Source organism: Cervus elaphus, chromosome X, assembly GCF_910594005.1.
Source record: "Cervus elaphus chromosome X, mCerEla1.1, whole genome shotgun sequence".
In the NCBI taxonomy this organism is placed as follows: domain Eukaryota; kingdom Metazoa; phylum Chordata; class Mammalia; order Artiodactyla; family Cervidae; genus Cervus; species Cervus elaphus.
This window is the reverse complement of record NC_057848.1, coordinates 79,539,345-79,560,210: the sequence shown is the minus strand read 5'-3', so window position 1 is coordinate 79,560,210 and position 20,866 is coordinate 79,539,345. Positions and strand designations below refer to the sequence as shown.

Sequence of the window (20,866 nt, the reverse complement as noted above, 5' to 3'; positions counted from 1 at the left end):
TCACCAACAGTCTAAGAGGGTTCCCTTTTCTATGCACCCTCCCCAGCATTTACTGTTTGTAGATTTTTTGATAGCAGCCATTCTGACCAGCCTGAAATGGTAGCTCATTGTGGTTTTGATTTGCATTTCTCTGATAATGAGTGATGCTGAGCATCTTTTCATGTGTTTGTTAGCCATCTGTATGTCTTCTTTGGAGAAATGTCTGTTTAGTTCTTTGGTCCATTTTTTCATTGGGTCATTTATTTTTCTGGAATTGAGCTGCAGGAGCTGTTCGTATATTTTTGAGATTAATTCTTTGTCAGTTGCTTTGTTTGCTATTATTTCCTCCCATTCTGAAGGCTGTCTTGTCACCTTGCTTATAGTTTCCTTTGTTGTGCAAAAGCTTTTAAGTTTCATTAGGTCCCATTTGTTTATTTTTGCTTTTATTTCCAATATTCTAGGAGGTGGGTCATAGAGGATCCTGCTGTGATTTATGTCGGAGAGTGTTTTGCTCTAGGAGTTTTATAGTTTCTGGTCTTACATTTAGATCTTTAATCCATTTTGAGTTTATTTTTGTGTATGGTGTTAGAAAGTGTTCTAGTTTCATTCTTTTACAAGTGGTTGACCAGTTTTCCCAGAACCACTTGTTAAAGAAATTGTCTTTTCTCCATTGTATACTTTTGCTTCATTTGTCAAAGATAAGGTGTCCACAGGTGCATGGATTTCTCTCTGGGCTTTCTATTTTGTTCCATTGATCTATATTCTGTCTTTGTGCCAGTACCACACTATCTTGATGAGTGTAGCTTTGTAGTATAGACTGAAGTCAAGACGGTTGATTTCTCCAGTTCCATTCTTCTTTCTCAAGATTGCTTTGGCTATTTGAGGTTTTTTGTATTTCCATACAAATTGTGAAATTATGTGTTCTAGTTCTGTGAAGAATACTGTTGGTAACTTGATAGGGATTGCACTGAATCTACAGATTGTTTTGCATAGTGTACTAGTTTTCACAATATTGATTCTTCCAATCCATGAATATGATATATTTCTCCATCTATTTGTGTCATTGTTGATTTCTTTCAGCAGTGTTTTATAGTTTTCTATATATAGGTCTTTTGTTTCTTTAGGTAGATTTATTCCTAACTATTTTATTCTTTCTGTTGCAATGGTGAATGGAATTATCTCCTTACTTTCTCTGTTTTCTCATTGTTAGTGTATAGAAATGCAAGGGATTTCTGTGTATTAATTTTATATCCTGCAACTTTACTATCTTTATTGATTAGCTCTACTAATTTTCTGGCAGTGTCTTTAGGGTTTTCTATGTAGAGGATCATGTCATCTCCAAACAGTGAGAGTTTTACTTCTTCTTTTCCAATCTGGATTACTTTACTTCTTTTCCTTCTCTGATTGCTGTGGCTAAAACTTCCAAAACTATTTTGAATAGTAATGGTGAGAGTGGGTACCCTTGTCTTGTTCCTGACTTTAGGGGAAATGCTTTCATTTTTTCACCATTGAGAATAATGTTTGCTGTGGGTTTATCATATATGGCTTTTATTATGTTTAGGTATGTTCCTTCTATGCCTGCTTTCTGGAGGGTCTTTTTCATAAATGGATGTTGAATTTTGTCAAAGGCTTTCTCTGCATCTATTGAGATAATCACATGGTTTTTATCTTTCAATTTATTAATGTGGTGTATCACATTGATTGATTTGAAAATATTGAAAACTCCTTCCATCACTGGGATAAAGCCCATTTGTTCATGATGTATGATCTTTTTAATATGTTGTTGGATGCTGTTTGCTAGAATTTGTTGAGGATTTTTGCATCAATGTCATCAGTGATATTGCCCTATAATTTTCTTTTTTGTGGCACCTTTGTCTGGGTTTGGTATTAGAGTTATGGTGGCCTCATAGAATGAGTTTGGGAATTTACCTTCCTCTGTAATTTTCTGGAAGGGTTTGAGTAGGATAGGTGTTAGCTCTTCTCTAAATTTGTGGTACAATTCAGCTGTAAAGCCATCTGGTCCTGGGCTTTTGTTTATTGGAAGATTTCTGACTACAGTTTCAATTTCCGTGCTTGTGATGAGTCTGTTGAGATTTTCTATTTCTTCCTGGTTCAGCTTTGGAAGGTTATACTTTTCGAAGAATTCGTCCATTTCTTCCAAGTTGTCCATTTTATTGGCATATAGTTGCTGATAGTAGTCTCTTATGATCCTTTTTATTTCTGTGTTGTCGTGATTTCTCCATTTTCATTTCTAATTTTGTTGATTTGATCCTTCTCCCTTTTTTCTTGATGATTCTGGCTAATGATCTGTCTATTTTACTTATCTTCTCAGAGAACCAGCTTTTAGTTTTGTCGGTTTTGGCTAAAATCTCCTTTGTTTCTTTTTCATTTATTTCTACCCTAATTTTTATTTCTTTCCTTCTACTAACCCTGGGATTCTTCATTTCTTCTTTTTTCTAGTTGCTTTAGGTGTAAAGTTAGGTTATTTACTTGATTTTTTTCTTGTTCTTGAGGTAAGCTTGTACTGCTATGAACCTTACCCTTAGCACTGCTTTTACTGAATCTGATAGGTTTTGGGTTCCCATGTTTTCATTTTCATTAATTTCTATTCATATTTTGATTTATTTTGTTATTTATTGGTTATTCAGAAGTGTGTTTTTTAGCCTCCATATGTTTGTATTTTTAATAGTTTTTTTTTCCCTGTAGTTGACATCTAATTTTACCACATTGTGATCAGAAAAGATGCTTGAAATGATTTCAATTGTTTTTTTAATTTACCAAGGCTACATTTATGGCCTAGGATGTGATCTATTCTGGAGAAAGTTCTGTGTGCACTTGAGAAAAAGGTGAAATTCATTGTTTGGGGGTGAAATGTCCAATAGATATTACTTAGGTATAACTGTTCCATTGTATCATTTAAGGTTTGTGTTTCCCTGCTAATTTTCTGTTTAGTTGATCTATCTGTAGGTGTGAGTGGGGTATTAAAGTCTCCCACTATTATTGTGTTATTGTTAATTTCCTCTTTCATGCCTATTAGCATTTGTCTTACCTACTGTGGTGCTCCTATGTTGAGTGCATATATATTTATGATTGTTATATCTTCTTCCTGGATGGATCCTTTGATCATTATGTAGTGTCCTTCTTTGTCTCTTTTCATGACCTTTATTTTAAAATCTATTTTATCTGATATGAGTATTGCTACTCCTGCTTTATTTTGGTCTCCATTTGCATGAAATATCGTTTTCCAGCTCTTCATTTTTAGTCTGTATGTGTCCCTTGTTTTGAGGTGGGTCTGTTTTAGACAGCATATATAAGGGTCTTGTTTTTTAATCCATTCAGCCAGCCTTTGTCTTTTGGCTGGGGCATTCAACCCATTTACATTTAAGGTAATTATTGATAAGTGTGATCCTGTTGCCATTTATTTTGTTGTTTTGGGTTCAAGTTTATAAACCTTTTCTGTGTTTCCTATCTAGAGAAGATCCTTTAGCATTTGTTGAAGAGCTGGTTTGGTGGTGCTGAATTCTCTCAGCTTTTGTTTGTCTGTAATGCTTTTGATTTCTCCTTCATATTGAATGAGACCCTTGTTGGGTACAGTAATCTGGGTTGTAGGTTTTTCTCTTTCATCACTTTATGTCCTGACATTCCCTTCTGGCCTGAAGAGTTTCTATTGAAAGATCAGCTGTTGTCCTTATGGGAATTCCCTTCTGTGTTATTTGTTGTTTTGCCCTTGCTGCTTTTAATATTTATTCTTTGTGTTTGATCGTCATTAATTTGATTAATATTGGTCTTGGTGTGTTTTGCCTTGGGTTTATCCTGTTTGGGACTCTCTGGGTTTCTTGGACTTGGGTGGCTATTTCCTTCCCCATTTTAGGGAAGTTTTCAACTATTGTCTCCTGACGTATTTTCTCATGCCCTTTCTTTTTGTCTTCTTCTTCTGGGACTCCTATGATTGGAATGTTGGGGCATTTAACATTGACTCTGAGGTTGTCCCAATTTCTTTTAATTCTTTTTTCTTTTTTCCTCTCTGCTTCATTTATTTCCACCATTCTATCTTCCATCTCACTTATCCTATCTTTTGCCTCAGTCATTTTACTGTTGGTTCCCTCAAGATTGATTTTGATCTCAGTTATTGCATTATTTATTATTGATTCACTATTTTATTTCTTCTATGCACTCATTAAACATTTCTTGCATCTTCTCAATCCTTGTCTCTATTTATCTGTAACTCCATTTTGTTTTCAAGATTTTGGATCATATTTACTATCATTATTCTGAATTATTTTTTAAGATATACTCCCCATCTCCTCCTCTTTTGTTTGTTTTGGTGGGCATTTATCGTGTTCCTTACCTGCTGAATATTTCTCTGCCTTGTCATTTTGTTTAGATTGCTGTTTGAGGTGGCCTTTCTGTAAGCTGGAAGTTTGTGTTTCCCCTTTATTGTGGAGGTTACTCCCTGTGGGTGGGGTTGGACCAGTGGCTTGTCAAGGTTTCCTGGTTACAGAACCTCGCGTCTGTGTTCTGGTGGGTGGAGCTGGATCTCTTCTCTTTGGAGTGCAATGAAGTGTCCCATAGTGGGTTTTGGGGTGTCTGTGGGTTGGACAGCAATTCCTTTCTGCATTCAAAATTCTCCAAGACATTTTAAGTTGACTGTGGGGATTAATAAGTAGGAGGCACTAACAATTAGGTGATAGACTTGAAAATCTGGTTAAAAAACTAAAATGTCTAATTAGTTGGGTAACTATGTCAAAGTAATTTTCAAGTCTCTTTAAATTGGCAATTTCAACAACCAACAGAATGAGAAGAATTATTGAAATCATATATTTGATAAGGGGTTAATATCCAGAATAAAACCTCCCACAAGTCAATGACAATAACAATCTGATTATAAAATAGGAGAAAAAAAAAAAAACCTTGAATGGCTATTTTCCAAAAATGTACAAAAGGTCAACAAGAACATGAACATCACTAATTCAGTTCAGTTCAGTTCAGTCACTCAGTCGTGTCCGACTCTTTGAGACCCCATGAATCACAGCACGCCAGGCCTCCCTGTCCATCACAAACTCCCGGGGATCATTCAAACTCATGCCCATCCAGTCGGTGATGCCATCCAGCCATCTCATCCTCTGTCGTCCCCTTCTCCACCTGCCCCCAATCCCTCCCAGCATCAGGGTCTTTTCCAACGAGTCAATTCTTCACATGAAGTGGCCAAAGTATTGGAGTTTCAGCTTCAGTATCAGCCCTTCCAATGAACACCCAGGACTTATCTCCTTCAGGATGGACTGGTTGGATCTCCTTGCAGTCAAAGGGACTCTCAAGAGTCTTCTCCAACACCACAGTTCAAAAGCATCAATTTTTCAGCACTCAGCTTTCTTCACAGTCCAACCCTCACATCCATACCTGACCACTGGAAAAACCATAGCCTTGACCAGATGGACCTTTGTTGGCAAAGTGATGTCTCTGCTTTTGAATATGCTATCTAGGTTGGTCATAACTTTCCTTCCAAGGAGTAAGTGTCTTTTAATTTCATGGCTGCAATCACCATCTGCAGTGATTTTGGAGCCCAAAGAAATAAAGTCTGACACTGTTTCCACTGTCTCCCCATCTATTTCCCATGAGGTGATGGAATCAGATGCCATCATCTTAGTTTTCTGAATGTTGAGCTTTAAGCCAACTTTTTCACTCTCCTCTTTCACTTTCATCAAGAGACTTTTTAGTTCCTCTTCACTTTCTGCCATAAGGGTGGTGTCATCTGCATATCTGAGGTTATTGATATTTCTCCTGGCAGTCTTGTTTCCAGCCTGTGCTTCTTCCAGCCCAGCATTTCTCATGATGTACTCTGCATATAAGTTAAATAAGCAGGGTGACAATAACAGCCTTGAGGTACTCCTTTTCCCATTTGGAACCAGTCTGTTGTTCCATGTCCAGTTCTAACTGTTGCTTCCTGACCTGCATACAGGCTTCTCAAGAGCAGGTCAGGTGGTCTGGTATTCCTATCTCCTTCAGAATTTTCCAAAGTTTATTGTGATCCACACAGTTGAAGGTTTTGGCATAGTCAATAAAGCAGAAATAGATGTTTTTCTGGAACTCTCTTGGTTTTCTGATGATCCCACGGATATTGGCAATTTGATCTCTGGTTCCTCTGCCTTTTCTAAAACCAGCTTGAGCATATGGAAGTTCTCGGTTCATGTATTGCTGAAGCCTGGCTTAGAGAATTTTGAGCATCACTTTACTAGCGTGTGAGATGGGTGCAATTGTGTGGTAGTTTGAGCATTGTTTGGGATTGCCTTTCTTAGGGATTGGAATGAAAATGGACCTTTTCCAGTCCTGTGGCCAGTTTGAGAAGGCAGAATGGTAGGATACTGAAAGAGGAACTCCCCAGGTCAGTAGGTGCCCAATATGCTACTGGAGATCAGTGGAGAAATAACTCCAGAAAGAATGAAGGGATGGAGCCAAAGCAAAAACAATACCCAGTTCTGGATGTGACTGGTGATAGAAGCAAGGTCCGATGCTGTAAAGAGCAATATTGCATAGGAACCTGGAATGTTAGGTCCATGAATCAAGGCAAATTGGAAGTGGTCAAACAGGAGATGGCAAGAGCGAATGTTGACATTCTAGGAATCAGTGAACTAAAGTGGACTGGAATGGGTGAAGTTAACTCAGATGACCATTATATCTACTACTGTGGGCAGGAATCCCTTAGAAGAAATGGAGTAGCCATCATGGTCAACAAAAGAGCCTGAAATGCAGTACTTGGATGCAATCTCAAAAACAACAGAATGATCTCTGTTCATTTCCAAGGCAATCCATTCAGTATCACGGTAATCCAAGCCTATGCCCCAACCAGTAATGCTGAAGAAGCTGAAGTTGAATGGTTCTATGAAGGCCCACAAGACATTTTAGAACTAACACCCCAAAAAGATGTCCTTTTCATTATAGGGGACTGGAATGCAAAAGTAGGAAGTCAAGAAACACCTGGAGTAACAGGCAAATTTGGCCTTGGAGTACGGAATGAAACAGGGCAAATGCTAATAAAGTTCTGCCAAGAGAACGCACTGGTCATAGCAAACACCCTCTTCCAACAACACAAGAGAAGACTCTACACATGGACATCACCAGATGGTCAACACCGAAATCAGATTGATTATATTCTTTGCAGCCAAAGATGGAGAAGCTCTATACAGTCAGCAAAAACAAGACTGGGATCTGACTGTGGCTCAGATCATGAACTCCTTATTGCCAAATTCAGACTCAAACTGAAGAAAGTAGGGAAAACCACTAGACCATTCAGGTATGACCTAAATCAAATCCCTTATGACTATACAGTGGAAGTGAGAAATAGATTTAAGGGACTAGATCTGATAGACAGAGAGCCTGATGAACTATGGACAGAGGTTCATGACATTGTACAGGAGACAGGGATCAAGACCATCCCCATGGAAAAGAAATGCAAAAAGGCAAAATGGTTGTCTGAGGAGGCCTTACAAATAGCTGTGAAACATCACTAATTAGGGAAACACAAATCAAGTATTACCTCACACCCATTAGGTGGCTATTATATATATAAACAGGAAACAATAATTGTTGGCAAGGATGTGGAGAAAAGGGAACCCTTGTACACTGCTGGTGGGAATGTAAAACAGTGCAGCTACTGTAGAAAATAGTACGGAAGTTCCTCAGAAATTAAAAATAAAATTACCACATGATCTGGAAATTTCCCTTCTTGGTATACACCCCAACGAACTGAAAGCAGGGACTCAAAGAGAGATCTCTATACCTATGTTCACAGCAGCATTATTCACAATAGCCAAGGAGTAGAAATAACTCAAGTGTCCATTGATAGAAGAATGGATAAGCAAAATGTGGTAGAGTCTACTACACATTGGGATAATATTCAGCATAATAAGGAAGGAGATTCTTATACTTTCTACAACACAGATGAACCTTGAAGATGCTATGTTAAGTGCAACAAGCCAGTCACAAGAGGATAAACACTGTAGGGTTCCACTTATATGAGGTACCTAGAGTAGTCAAATTCATGAGAGGGAGTAAGTAGAATGGTGGTTGCCAGGCACTGGTGGTGGGGAGGATGGGGTTTCAGTTTTGCAAGATGAAAAGAGTCCCTGAGAAGGATGGTATTGATGGATGCACCACAATGAAAGTGTACTTAGTGCCACTGAACTATACACTTAAAAATGGTTAAGATGGTAAATTTTATGTTATGTATACTTCACCACAATTTTTAAAATATCAAGGCTATAAAAATAAGGAAAGTTTCAGAAACCAATAAATCAGGGGAAGCCTAACTAGACACCACAAGTAACTGTAAAACGATATACTGGATGTGATATTTTGGAACAGAGAAAATGGCATTAGGTAAAAAATAAGGCAACCTGAATAACATACAGAATTTACTTAATGTTGTGTGTGTGTGTGTGTTCAGTCCTGTCTGACTCTGCGTGACCCCATGGACTGTAGCCCACAGCTCCTCTGTCCATGGAATTTTCCAGGCAAGAATACTAGAGTGGGTTGCCATTTCCTACTCCAGGGGATCTTCCTGACTCAGGAATTGAACCTATGTCTCCTGCACTGGCAGGCAGATTCTTTACCACTGGCACCATCTGGAAAGTCTATTTAATGTTAATGCATACATAAATATTGATTCATTAATACACCCTACAAATATACCATACCAATGTAAGGTGTGAACAATAATGGAAATTGGGTGCATGTGATACATGTGATACATGTGAACTGTCTATACTATCTTGTTTTGAAAACTTAAAACTATATAAAATATACTGTTTACTTTCATAAAATATCATTTGCCCTGGATTTCAAAAAATGACACATTTAAAACAAACCCCAATTATAGCTCTATAGCTGACATTTGAATTGTTATTTGTCCTGCTCATTTGGTACCACCCTCTGAGGAGTTTTAATGTGCTTCACTGATCACTTCTTAATCTAATTAATCCCGAGTTCATCCATGTGAGGATAGGGTAAGCAGCATTAAGAACTATCCTCTTTGGTAGACAAGGAGACTGAGGTCCAGAAAGTTTATGAGTGGACCCAAGGTCAGTCAGCTAACTTGATGTCAAAGCCAGGAGAGTAACCACATTGTCTCCATTTCCCAGTTTAGCATTCAGAGGCACTGTTCCCTAATGAGCCTTTCAGGATGTGTGAGTACAGTTGGAAGATTTCAAGAATCTGCTGAAAGCTTAGCTCTCTCTTGCTAAATAGCACAGATTCACTCACTCCAGATTCACTATTGTAAGGAGTCCTCCAACTTTGTGCCCTGAAGATTCACTTTCCCCCAATAGTCTCCTTTCTTCTTCAAGTATTGTATGCTTCCGCATCATAATTGCTCAGCAAACATACATTCACTGAATGAATAAAGGAATAGAGGTAAGAATAAATGAATGAATGAACAAGTTGTCAAAAGCAAGTGACATCCGTGGACTCTAGTGAGAATAGCTCCTGCTCTAAGTCTACATGGTGGCCAAATAGTGGCACATTTTCCATTTCAGCATACCAACCTTCCTTGCATATCCTTTACAGTAATCAACCAAATTATTTTCTAAGGCCTCTCTCCTCCTTGCCCTCTTCTCCCTCACTACTTTCCCCTCACCCTTTCTCCACTTTTCTCTCTCTCCCCCTCTCTCCTCCTCTGCCCCCTTTCCTGTATTCATGAACTGTTTCACCTAATGCCACTTCTTTGAATTATGTAGTGTAATTACAATAGAATGTTATCTCTTTTGCTATTATAGATACACAGATTCCCTTCCATAGCATTCAAAACACTAGTGTGTCCTCATATGTAGATACTTTTCTCATTGTAAATTATTTGGCTTGCTTATAAATTATAATTGTATGGATGGTCCCTCTTTATTTCTCATTTGATATTCGTGTTAAATACTTGATTTTTGTTTCCTTTCTATCCAACTCCAATCTACAAAAGCCAACACTTAAAGTAGCAAATGCATTACATATTTTAACAAATCTTCCTTAAATAAACCCCTTGGTGATGGCACTAATCACTCCATTTTTAAAATTAAATTTAGATTGCTTTAAATAGGAGATTTTCCAAAATGTGGCACACCTTCATAGCCTACGAGCCACAATACGCTATATTTCCCTACTACTATTTTTATGTGCCCTTTGATTTAAACATTTTAAAATTCCCGAACACAGCTCCCCTGTCTTTTTAAACTACCACATATGATTTGATCATCTACAGCTATAAGCTGTCTTTTTTTTTTTTTTTTTTCTATTCTAAAGCATTATTGACCCTGATTGTAGGCAGTCTGTACCAAAGCACATGAGACTCTGGGTAGTAGTAATACTCAGCTTTTGGAAAGCAGCCTTAAGATGGAAGGAAGGGTAGCTCAAAAATACAACTTGAATTTTTCACAGTTGAGCACTAACCTTTATGCTTAATTTAGAATGAATGCTCAGGCAGAGCTTTTCTTCCTCCAGGGCACCTAGAAGACTGCTGACACTCAGTGCACATTATAAGCCATTTAACTAGCAATGCACTGATGGAGTAGGAAGACTGGCAGTAGGAAGTTTGTAAGATTCCTAGTATGACTGATTAAAAAACAAAACAAACAAAAAAACCTTGATATTTCTTCATGAAGAGGAAAGGCATTCTTTAGTTCCTTAAAAATATAATACAGCATGATAAGAGAGAGGAATGAGGCACAGTATGTTATCAGAAGAGAATGCTAGCTGACTACTATATTCCATATCTAAACATTTTAAAGATACTTGTCCATTGCCTAGCCAAAGTACATACTTTCATTTGCTTTCTGTTTTGCACAACACAAATACCCATGACTTGCAAATAAGGTAACTATCTAGTCATATATCAATAAAATAAGTAAATTTTGCTCAGTCAGATTTGTAAATTTTGCTTCCTTAATCCCATCCTTCTGCCTCCTACCAAAGGGGCTGTTTCAAATTTTACCCTCCTTTAGGGCAGACATCACCTCTATGGTATATTTCCTGTGCTGAAATGACACTCTGCTAAAGGCACAAATACACATTTAGGTATTGTGGTTTGCATTCCAGTGCTTAGTCATTCAGTTGTGTCTGACTCCTTGCAATCCCATGGACTGCAGCCTGCCAGGCTCTTCTGTCCATGGGGACTCTCCAGGCAAGAATACTGGAGTGGGTTGCCATGTCCTTCTCCAGGGGATCATCCCAACCCAAGGACTGAACCCAGGTCTCCCGCTTTGCAGGCAGATTCTTTACTGTCTGAGCCACCAGGGAATCCGAAGAGTACTGGACTGGGTAGCCTATCCCTTCTCCAGGGGATCTTCCCTATCCAGGAATTGAACCAGAGTCTCCTGCATTGCAGGTGGATTCTTCACCAGCTGAGCTACCAGAGAAGCCCAAGGAGAAGCTAAATTCCACTCTATCATTCTGACCCAGATCTGAGTGCTGGCATCATTTCTAAATAGGAGCATCAGCCCTTTAATTACTGTCTCAGGAACCCAAGAGTCCAAATTAGTCATGCTAATTAGTCAAACTTTCTTCCAATATAAATCCTTATCACCAGTGCCAATAGATATATATGACACTCAAAGCTCAGGAATTCCTAAAATGCATACTTTGTATTATTTCCTTTGCATAGCCTTCTCCACTTGGCTACCTAGTATTCAGATTACAGAGCAGAGTTCATATTTCTTATTTTAGTTAGATGTCTCTTGAACATCCATCTATTACCCTGGTAAGTATTCCTTGTGCTGGAGTCATTGACTTGTGACTTCAGTACCAATCTCCCCATTACTTTATAAACTCCAGATTTGAATCATCTTTCAACTCTGAATGCCCAACACTGAATGAACAGTGTCTTGAATTGCTCATCACTAAATAACTGTGAAATAAATTGCCATGTAAAGAGAAAAAAAATCATGCCTAATTTTAACCTATTCTGCTAATTCAGCCAGAGGTCTTAAACATGTTCCTCTTTCTCTTCCCCACTTTTCCCCTTACCACCTCTCAATTCTTATTGAAAATATTTGGCATTGTGAGTAGCTATATAAAGTAAAGCCTGCTACTTGGGTTGGACATGAATGGTCAACTAGATGCTTTTAGGTGCAAGTGACAGAAAATAGAACTCTTAAGTGACTTGAATAACAAAAACAAAAAAAAAAAACAAAAAAAAAAACTTACTGGATGAAATAATAAAAAGATTCCAAGCAGACAGGTCTGTATTGATGGCTCAAGCAAGTATCCAAGATCTCATGTCTCATTCCTTGACTTGATCCTCTGTCTCTCATCCATTTCAGATTTGTCTGTCATGGTCATAAGATGCTTGTAGCAACTCCAGAATTTACATTCACACAATTCTACATCCATAGACAAAAGCAAGGTCCTCTTTCCTAGAAGTGCCCATGAAAATCTCATTGCATCTCTTTTTATCTATCTGGTTCATATGCCCGTTCCTGAACAAATAAGATAACTGATGCTTAGGGGAATGCAAGACTCTAATTGGCTTGGACCTAGATTGTGTGCCTACTGTAAGCACATGGCTGACAGTAGGAAGAAGTGATATACAAAGAGTGTATGAAGGCATGGTGACAAAAAATGGTGAATGAACACTGGACGGCAAAACAAACAATTTCAAATTTATATACACAAATAAAAAGTATCTAAGAATTCAATCAAGAAAACACATGGCTGCAAATTAAAACAGCTGAATGGAAGTACATTATAACATTATAATATGGATATGAGAAGGGGAAGACCACACACACTAAGTCAAATTTTCTGAATTCTATAAACTTATATATCTTCCACACCTCAAAGGCTGGAAAACTGTATCTCCCACGGTACACAAGTGTTTTTACAACACCTTCATAATGGACAAGTGAAGGGCAGGGATTGGTTTTACAAACTCACATCTACTATAAAATAACCTAGTAACTTACACAATAACATAAATAGCCTTACCTTGATTTAAATATTGAAACATGCACAAGATTGCTTATTGTTCTACAGTCCAAAGGATATGGTTTCATATGACCTTAGAAAAGAACATTTAATATTTATAAGGGATTTTGTAGGCAAATAATTATCTTTCTCTGTGCTGTATATATGCAGCAATTGTAGTAAAAATGGATCTTACAAACATGTCTGTGAAAGCACAGATCATCTTAATAAGACAGCATCTATCATCACCCAATAAACACTTAACCAAATACTTGATAACTTTATTTTCTTAATTTCTAGTGATTCAAATGTCTTTCATATGATAGCTTTAAGTCTGAACAAAATAAATTTCCACTGTTATAAACCACTTTATCAATTAGCATCTGTAAGTGGTTTAACAAGGAACAGAGGAAAGAGATTGAGTAGAAATAAAGATAAGACATAGGGCAAACAAATATAACTCAGTAAATTGTATTTTGACCATGTTAAAATAACCAGGCATAATACGATTGTAAAAACATTATTGGAGGACTTCTAATTGGAACAACAATAAGGTCTCCATTGTTTAGTAATGTTCTGGCTCAAAATGCAAACAAAGCAGCAACTAAAACCCCATCCAGAAAAATGACTAAAGTCCATGGGAATACCCTAGGAAAAACATTTTCAAATAATAAACGTAAAATGAAACTTGAAATTGCACTTTATTTAGTCCGTTTCTCTTATGTGAAAAAACTGAGGTCCAGATCATATCAGAGATGTGCCTAAGGTCACAGAAAGTCCAAATCCTAAATGACTGGTTTTCAAAGTAAAGTATTTTTACTCTATGGTTATAAAAAGGATCCAAAGGGAGAAGGGAAAATATTAAATGCCCATAATATTTTGTGTGTGTTTGTTTTATTTTGTGCACAGCATGTTTGCAGAGACATGTGCACTCAAAAGTTTTTCTGGTCATTATGCTCTTTCAAAATCATTTGTACACTACTGTCTTAAAGTTATGACCTACACCTGGGCCAGACTTTCCCTCATCACCCTTCTGACACCTCCTCTAATCCAGACATCTCTGGTACTGAGCACATACAACTCTGCCAATCAACTGAACACATGCCCTCTTTCTCAGCTGAGGACTTGGAATCAAAACTATTTCAGCTAGGCTTTTCAAATTCTTATTTCTTTATCTGCTTGCTTCAAAATATCATCATTCTTTCTTAAAACACACAGATTAAAAAGAAGGAAGAAACCCAACCTTTAAGGTAACACTGCTGCTTCAGCTGTGAATAGTCAAAGGAAATAAGAACTTTTAATAAAATATAAACAACTACTAAAACAGCTCTCACACCTTATCTAATACAAAATACAAATGATTACCTTTGAGGATTTTTTGAGAGAGATACAGTCAGTATCTGACATGCTAATTGAGTCATCTGTCCTCAAAGGCTGATGCAGAGTGAATCAATTATCACATATACTTTATTATGCAGCCTATACACTGATAAATAACACAGGCCCATCCTCTATGGGGCTTCTGCCCAACATCCCTGGGACCACACTCTACTGGAGGGGAGATATAGTTGGTAAAACAGAAAGTGTGTGGGCATAAATATCCACTGATTACAGCCTGAGTTTAAAAGTTAAATTTAGGAGATCCGTTCCTCAAGGATGCAGCATTTTCAACAAGGAAAAACCTCAAGACATAGTAGTAAGAAGCAGTGACCATGGGAATATTGTTCTTGTTCCATAGGTATTAAAAAATAGATTAAACTATAGGGACTTCCCTGGTGGTCCAGTGGCTAAGACTCTGTATTCCCAATGCAGGGGGCCCAGGTTTGATCCCTGGTCAGGGAACTAGATCCCACATGCCCCAACTAAGACCTGGTGTGGACAAATAAAAATAATAAGTAAGTAAACATATAATTTTAAAACAAGAAGCTCTACATATACATGTGATTGTGAAAACACTTTCATTAAAATTTATAGTGCAAGACAATCTTCAAATGAGTTATTTAGACATTTCAGAAGTCTTCCTTCCTGTGAGTGAGTGATGAGTGAAGTCGCTCAGTCATGTCTGACTCTTTGTGACCCCATGGACTGTAGCCAACCAGGCTCCTCTGTCCATGGGATTCTCCAGGCAAGAGTACTGGAGTGGGTTGCCATTTCCTTCTCCATCATTCCTGTGGATGGTAATCAAAATCATGGGCCTCCTCAATGTACTCCTCCCTGTAACAGAATGCAGCATGGCACAGCAGTTAAAGCACAGGTTCTGGAGTCAGAGTCTCTGGTTTTGAATCATGGCTCTGACACATGGTTGTATGACCATAGGCAAGTTATTTAATTCCTCTAAAACTCAGCTTCTCCATCCACAAAATGGAGATCAAAACAGAGTCCAATATGGTTGCTGTGATGATTACATGATTTGATGAATGGTATCCGACAAAGTGAAAAAGTGAAAGTTGCTCAGTCATGCCCTACTCTTTGCGTCCCCATGGACTGCAGCCTGCCAGGCACCTCTGTCCATGGTGGTACCTCACAAAGGGTACCTGATAAATTGTAGTTGCTGTGGGGGGATGTGGCTGGAGATGACAGAGTGTTACATCAAGCTTCTTGATGATTTAAATTGCTATCTAAAATATAGGATGACCAAGGTCTATTATTCTTTGGGGCTATCTTATTTAGCATTTTCATATCACTCATTGAGTATAACAAGTAGGGACCTGTACAGAGCATCATATCAAACCAGCCTTCAAAGAAATGACTCTTGATTTGCTTCATAACTGCACGCTTACAATTGTGGAAGACAGCATTCTCACTTCGCATCTCCACAGTAGTCACTGAAATTCAATTTACCATACAAACAAAAGTATAACAATCTTTTCCAAATCCCTAATTACCATTAATACAAAAGTAAGGAGGACTGTGTTCTATGGGATGAAATATGGTAATTCTATGGCGTCAAAGGACCAAGAAAATCATAATGGCTTCTCTGGTTAGAATAGTGCTCCAGCTGTAATGAGGCCTCCTAGCATTTTTGGCTCTGGCAAAAGTCTTCTTTGCTTCTTGGCATTGACACTAGAGCCAGAATTTTAAATTACAGGTATCTTCTCATCACATAGCTTATCAACTTTTGCACCTCTTATCTTGAAATGCAACAGTATCAGGGTTAAAAGAAAGATGCCCAATACAAATAGGGAGATGATGAGTTCCAACGATGTACATAACAAGCACAACTTACTAGACACAGATGGCAGGTATACAGAACAAGAAATTCAGCCCATCAGCAGTAGAGGGGTAAGCTTCCTTGATCCTCAAGGCCCTAAAAAGTGCCTTACTGTCAGTAATATCAGCTTACTGAGATGATAAATCCATTTAGTCCTTTATGTAAGCCATCCCTTGCCATTTTCAATATTATCTTGGCCCTTCCTTATCATTCAGGAGACTTTGGCCATTATCTACCTGCTCACCCATAAGGTTGCAAATAACTAAAAGCAACTCAGTACATACTCTACATGTTTCCTGCAAGGATGAATAAATAAAAAATCTACTTTCATGATTCAGTTTTCCAACAACACTCTCCTCCCAGCAGGTCTAGGTTTAAGACCTCCCTGAAGTGTGTATCTGTTAGTAGTTTTCTACATTGTTAGCAAATGAATTCTTTCTTCATCTAACAACTCACACTTATATGCAATAAATTAAAGCAGGGATACAGCAATTTAAATCAGACTGAGAGGACCAGAGTCTTGCCTTTTTGGATCCCCCAAAACTCAAGGGATAAGATCTGATAGAGTGCCTGAAGAACTATGGATAGAGGTTTGTAACACTGTACAGGAGGTGGTGATCAAAACCATACCCAAGAAAAAGAAATGCAAAAAGGCAAGATGGTTGTCTAAAGAGGCCTTACAAATAGCTGAGGAAAGAAGAGAAGTGAAAGGCAAAGGAGAAAGGGAAAGATATACCCATCTGAATACAGAGTTCCAAGGAATAGCAAGGAGCAATAAGAAAGCCTTCCTAACTGAACAATGCAAAGAAATAAAGGAAAACAATAGAATGGGAAAGACTAGACATCTCTTCAAGAAAATTAGAGATACCAAGAGAACATTTCACACAAAGATGGGCACAATAAAGGACAAAAACAGTATAGAGCTAACAAAAGCAGAAGATATTAAGAAGAGGTGGCAAGAATACACAGAAGAACTATACAAAAAATATCTTCATGAATCAGATAACCATGATGGTATGGTCACTCATCTAGAGCCAGACATCCTGGAGCCCGAAGTCAAGTAGGCCTTAGGAAGCATCACTAGGAACAAAGCTAGTGGAGGTGATGGCATCCCAGCTGAGCTATTTCAAATCCTAAAAGATGATGCTGTAAATGTGCTACACTCAATATGCCAGCAAATTTGGAAAATTCAGCAGTGGCCAAAGGACTGGAAAATTTTTCATTCCAATCCCAAAAATGGCAGTGCCAATGAATGTTTAATCTACCACGCAATTGCTCTCATTTCACATGCTAGCAAAATAATGTTCAAATTTTTCCAAGCTAGACTTCAACAGTACATGAACTGAGAAACTCCAGATGTTCAAGCTGGATTTAGAAAAGGCAGAGGAACCAGAGATCAAATTGCCAACATCCATTAGATCATAGAGAAAACTAGAGAATTCCAGAAAACATGTACTTTTGCTTCATTGACTACGCTAAATCCTTTGACTGTGTGGATCACAACAAACTGTGGAAAAGTTTTCAAGAGATGGGAATACCAGACCACCTGACCTGCCTCCTAAGGAACTTGTATGCAGGTCAAGAAGCAACAGCTCGAACCAGACATGGAACAACTGACTGGTCCAAAACTGGGAATGGAGTATGTCAAGGCTTTGTATTGTGATCCAGCTTATTTGACTTATATGCAGAGTACATCATGCAAAATGCTGGCTGGATGAAGCACAAGCTGGAATCAAGTTTTCAGGGAGAAATATCAGTAACCTCAAAAATGCAGATGACACCACCCTTATGGCAGAAAGTGAAGAGGAACTAAAGAGCCTCTTGATGAAGGTGAAAGAGGAGAGTGAAAAAGCTGGCTAAAAACTCAACATTCAAATACCAAAGGTCATGGCATCCAGCCCCATCACTTAATGGCAAAAAGATGGGGAAACAATGGAAACAGCCCAACATTCTTGGGCTCTAAAATAACTGCAGATGGTGACTGCAGCCATGAAATTAAAAGACGCTTGCTCCTTAGAAGAAAAATTATGACAAACATAGACAGCATATTAAAAAGCGGAGACATTACTTTGTCAACAAAGGTCTGTCTAGTCAAAGCTATGGTTTTTCCAGTAGTCATGTATGGATGTGTGAGTTGGACTATAAAAAAGCTGAGCGTCAAAGAATTGATGCTTTTGAACTGTGATTCTGGAGAAGTCTCTTGAGAGTCCCTTGGACTGCAAGGAAATCAAAGCAGTCAATCCTACAGGAAGTCAATCCTGAATATATGTTGGAGGGACTCATGCTGAGGCTGAAGCTCCAATACTTTGGCCACCTTATGTGAAGAGCCGACTCACTGGAAAAGACCCTGATGCTGGGAAAGATTGAAGGCAGGAGGAGACAGGGATGACAGAGGATGAGATAGTTGGATGGCATCACCAATTCAATGGACAAGAGTTTGAGCAAGCTCTGGGAGATGGTGAAGAACAGAGAAGCCTGACATGCTTCAGTTCATGGGGTCGCAAAGAGTTGGACACAACCAAGTGACTGAATAACAACAACAACAACAAATCTCAGTTATTCCAGTGTAGGCTGATGATCAAGAGCATATACTCGAGAGCCAAAATGCCTAGACTGAATCCTGACTCTAGCATTTCCTTTCTAAAACATGGGTTACAATGTGCAGATGGCTGTTTTTTCTGGGCATAGGTAGAAATGGAGAAAACAGGTGCCTCATGAATTCAAAAGATCATTAATTAAAACTGGGATAGAAAAAAGAAGTGCTCAAAGTCCAACTCCCCTTTTTGTCTCAAGATACATGATCAACCTTGGGTGAAAAATAATCCTGGATGTCATGACAATTAGGCAAAGCATTTATATGACTTAAAATGAGAAGGGAGAGAAGAAAGGAAAGAAATGAAAAAACTTTGGTCAATAATGACTCAGTGTGTGTCCAAATCTTTCAATGCAAGTCATGGTAGGAGAGAAATATCAGCTGATATTATGATTGGTTTTACCAAGTTAACAGTTCAAGCTGTCCTGAGATTCACACAGAAACCAAATCATGATGCTCAGGTTTAGTGAAAACCCTTTAGAAAGGCTTAAGAAACACCCTGCACATGGGAAAGATTATGCTAACTAGGTACTTTGCATTATGTCCATACATCATAATGCAGACGCACAGCTGTGAACACATATCTGTACCACATGGATGAGATTCTAGCGAATCTCTAAGGGAACTATGACATCAAAGCAAGTGCCAGTGGAACACGTTCAAAGCCTATAAAACTTCCAATTTAAAGACAAACAGCCTGTTTCAAACAATAGGACTATAAACTTATGTGACATATCTATTATAACTATTGCTATTTTGTCAGAGAAGGCTTTTCTATGCATTGCCCAAAACAGGAAATCTACCACAAACTTTATCATTCACTAAATGTCTGTGATCTCTTCTATATAGGTTTAGGAATAATAATAATTTCCCAAATAAATAATTACTCAGCATGGTTCTTCCCTGTCTTATTGACTTCAGAAAGCTGGCCCTTGCCTTTTTCTTAACCAACACATGCACATGTCCTGGCATTTAAGTACCAGAAATTTATACCATCTTCAACAACATACAAGCAGAATAAAGTCCTCTTAATGTACTCAGAGGACTGAATAAGGCCTCCAGATGGCTAGACACCCATATTGTCCTCACTCATTGTGACAACCCACATACCCTAAGAGATTTCCAAACATCACCACTCCCAGTTTAGAAACACCAAGCATGAATATAGGGTGTCTAAGGAGAGGAATAGTAGTCAAGAAGGCTGCAAGTAGGTTGGGTTCAGATAACAAAAAACCTTAAAGAAGTTCACACCTTTTATGATAGACTACAAGGAAACACAAAAAAGATCTTCATGACCCAAATAATCACAATGGTGTGATCACTCACCTAGAGCCAGACATCCTGGAATGTGAAGTCAAGTGGGGCTTAGAAAGCATCACTACGAACAAAGCTAGTGGAGGTGATGGAATTCCAGTTGAGCTATTTCAAATCCTGAAAGATGATGCTGTGAAAGTGCTACACTCAATATGCCAGCAAATTTGGAAAATTCAGCAGTGGCCAAAGGACTGGAAAATTTTTCATTCCAATCCCAAAAATGGCAGTGCCAATGAATGTTTAATCTACCACGCAATTGCTCTCATTTCACATGCTAGCAAAATAATGTTCAAATTTTTCCAAGCTAGACTTCAACAGTACATGAACTGAGAAACTCCAGATGTTCAAGCTGGATTTAGAAAAGGCAGAGGAACCAGAGATCAAATTGCCAACATCCATTAGATCATAGAGAAAACTAGAGAATTCCAGAAAACATGTACTTTTGCTTCATTGACTACGCTAAATCCTTTGACTGTGTGGATCACAACAAACTGTGGAAAAGTTTTCAAGAGATGGGAATACCAGACCACCTGACCTGCCTCCTAAGGAACTTGTATGCAGGTCAAGAAGCAACAGCTCGAACCAGACATGGAACAACTGACTGGTCCAAAACTGGGAATGGAGTATGTCAAGGCTTTGTATTGTGATCCAGCTTATTTGACTTATATGCAGAGTACATCATGCAAAATGCTGGCTGGATGAAGCACAAGCTGGAATCAAGTTTTCAGGGAGAAATATCAGTAACCTCAAAAATGCAGATGACACCACCCTTATGGCAGAAAGTGAAGAGGAACTAAAGAGCCTCTTGATGAAGGTGAAAGAGGAGAGTGAAA

At 38.3% G+C, this 20,866-nt stretch overlaps 1 protein-coding gene and 1 non-coding gene across 2 annotated transcripts in view; one reads left to right on the top strand and one right to left on the bottom strand.

The window, feature by feature from the left end:
* The window catches only part of IL1RAPL2 (interleukin 1 receptor accessory protein like 2), a 1,284,763-nt gene that overhangs the window by 1,012,614 nt on the left and 251,283 nt on the right, over positions 1-20,866 (bottom strand). The gene's annotated exons all lie outside the window — the stretch shown is intronic.
* On the top strand, positions 14,685-14,757 carry TRNAG-CCC. The gene has a single exon. It is a non-coding gene; the product is annotated as a tRNA-Gly (tRNA).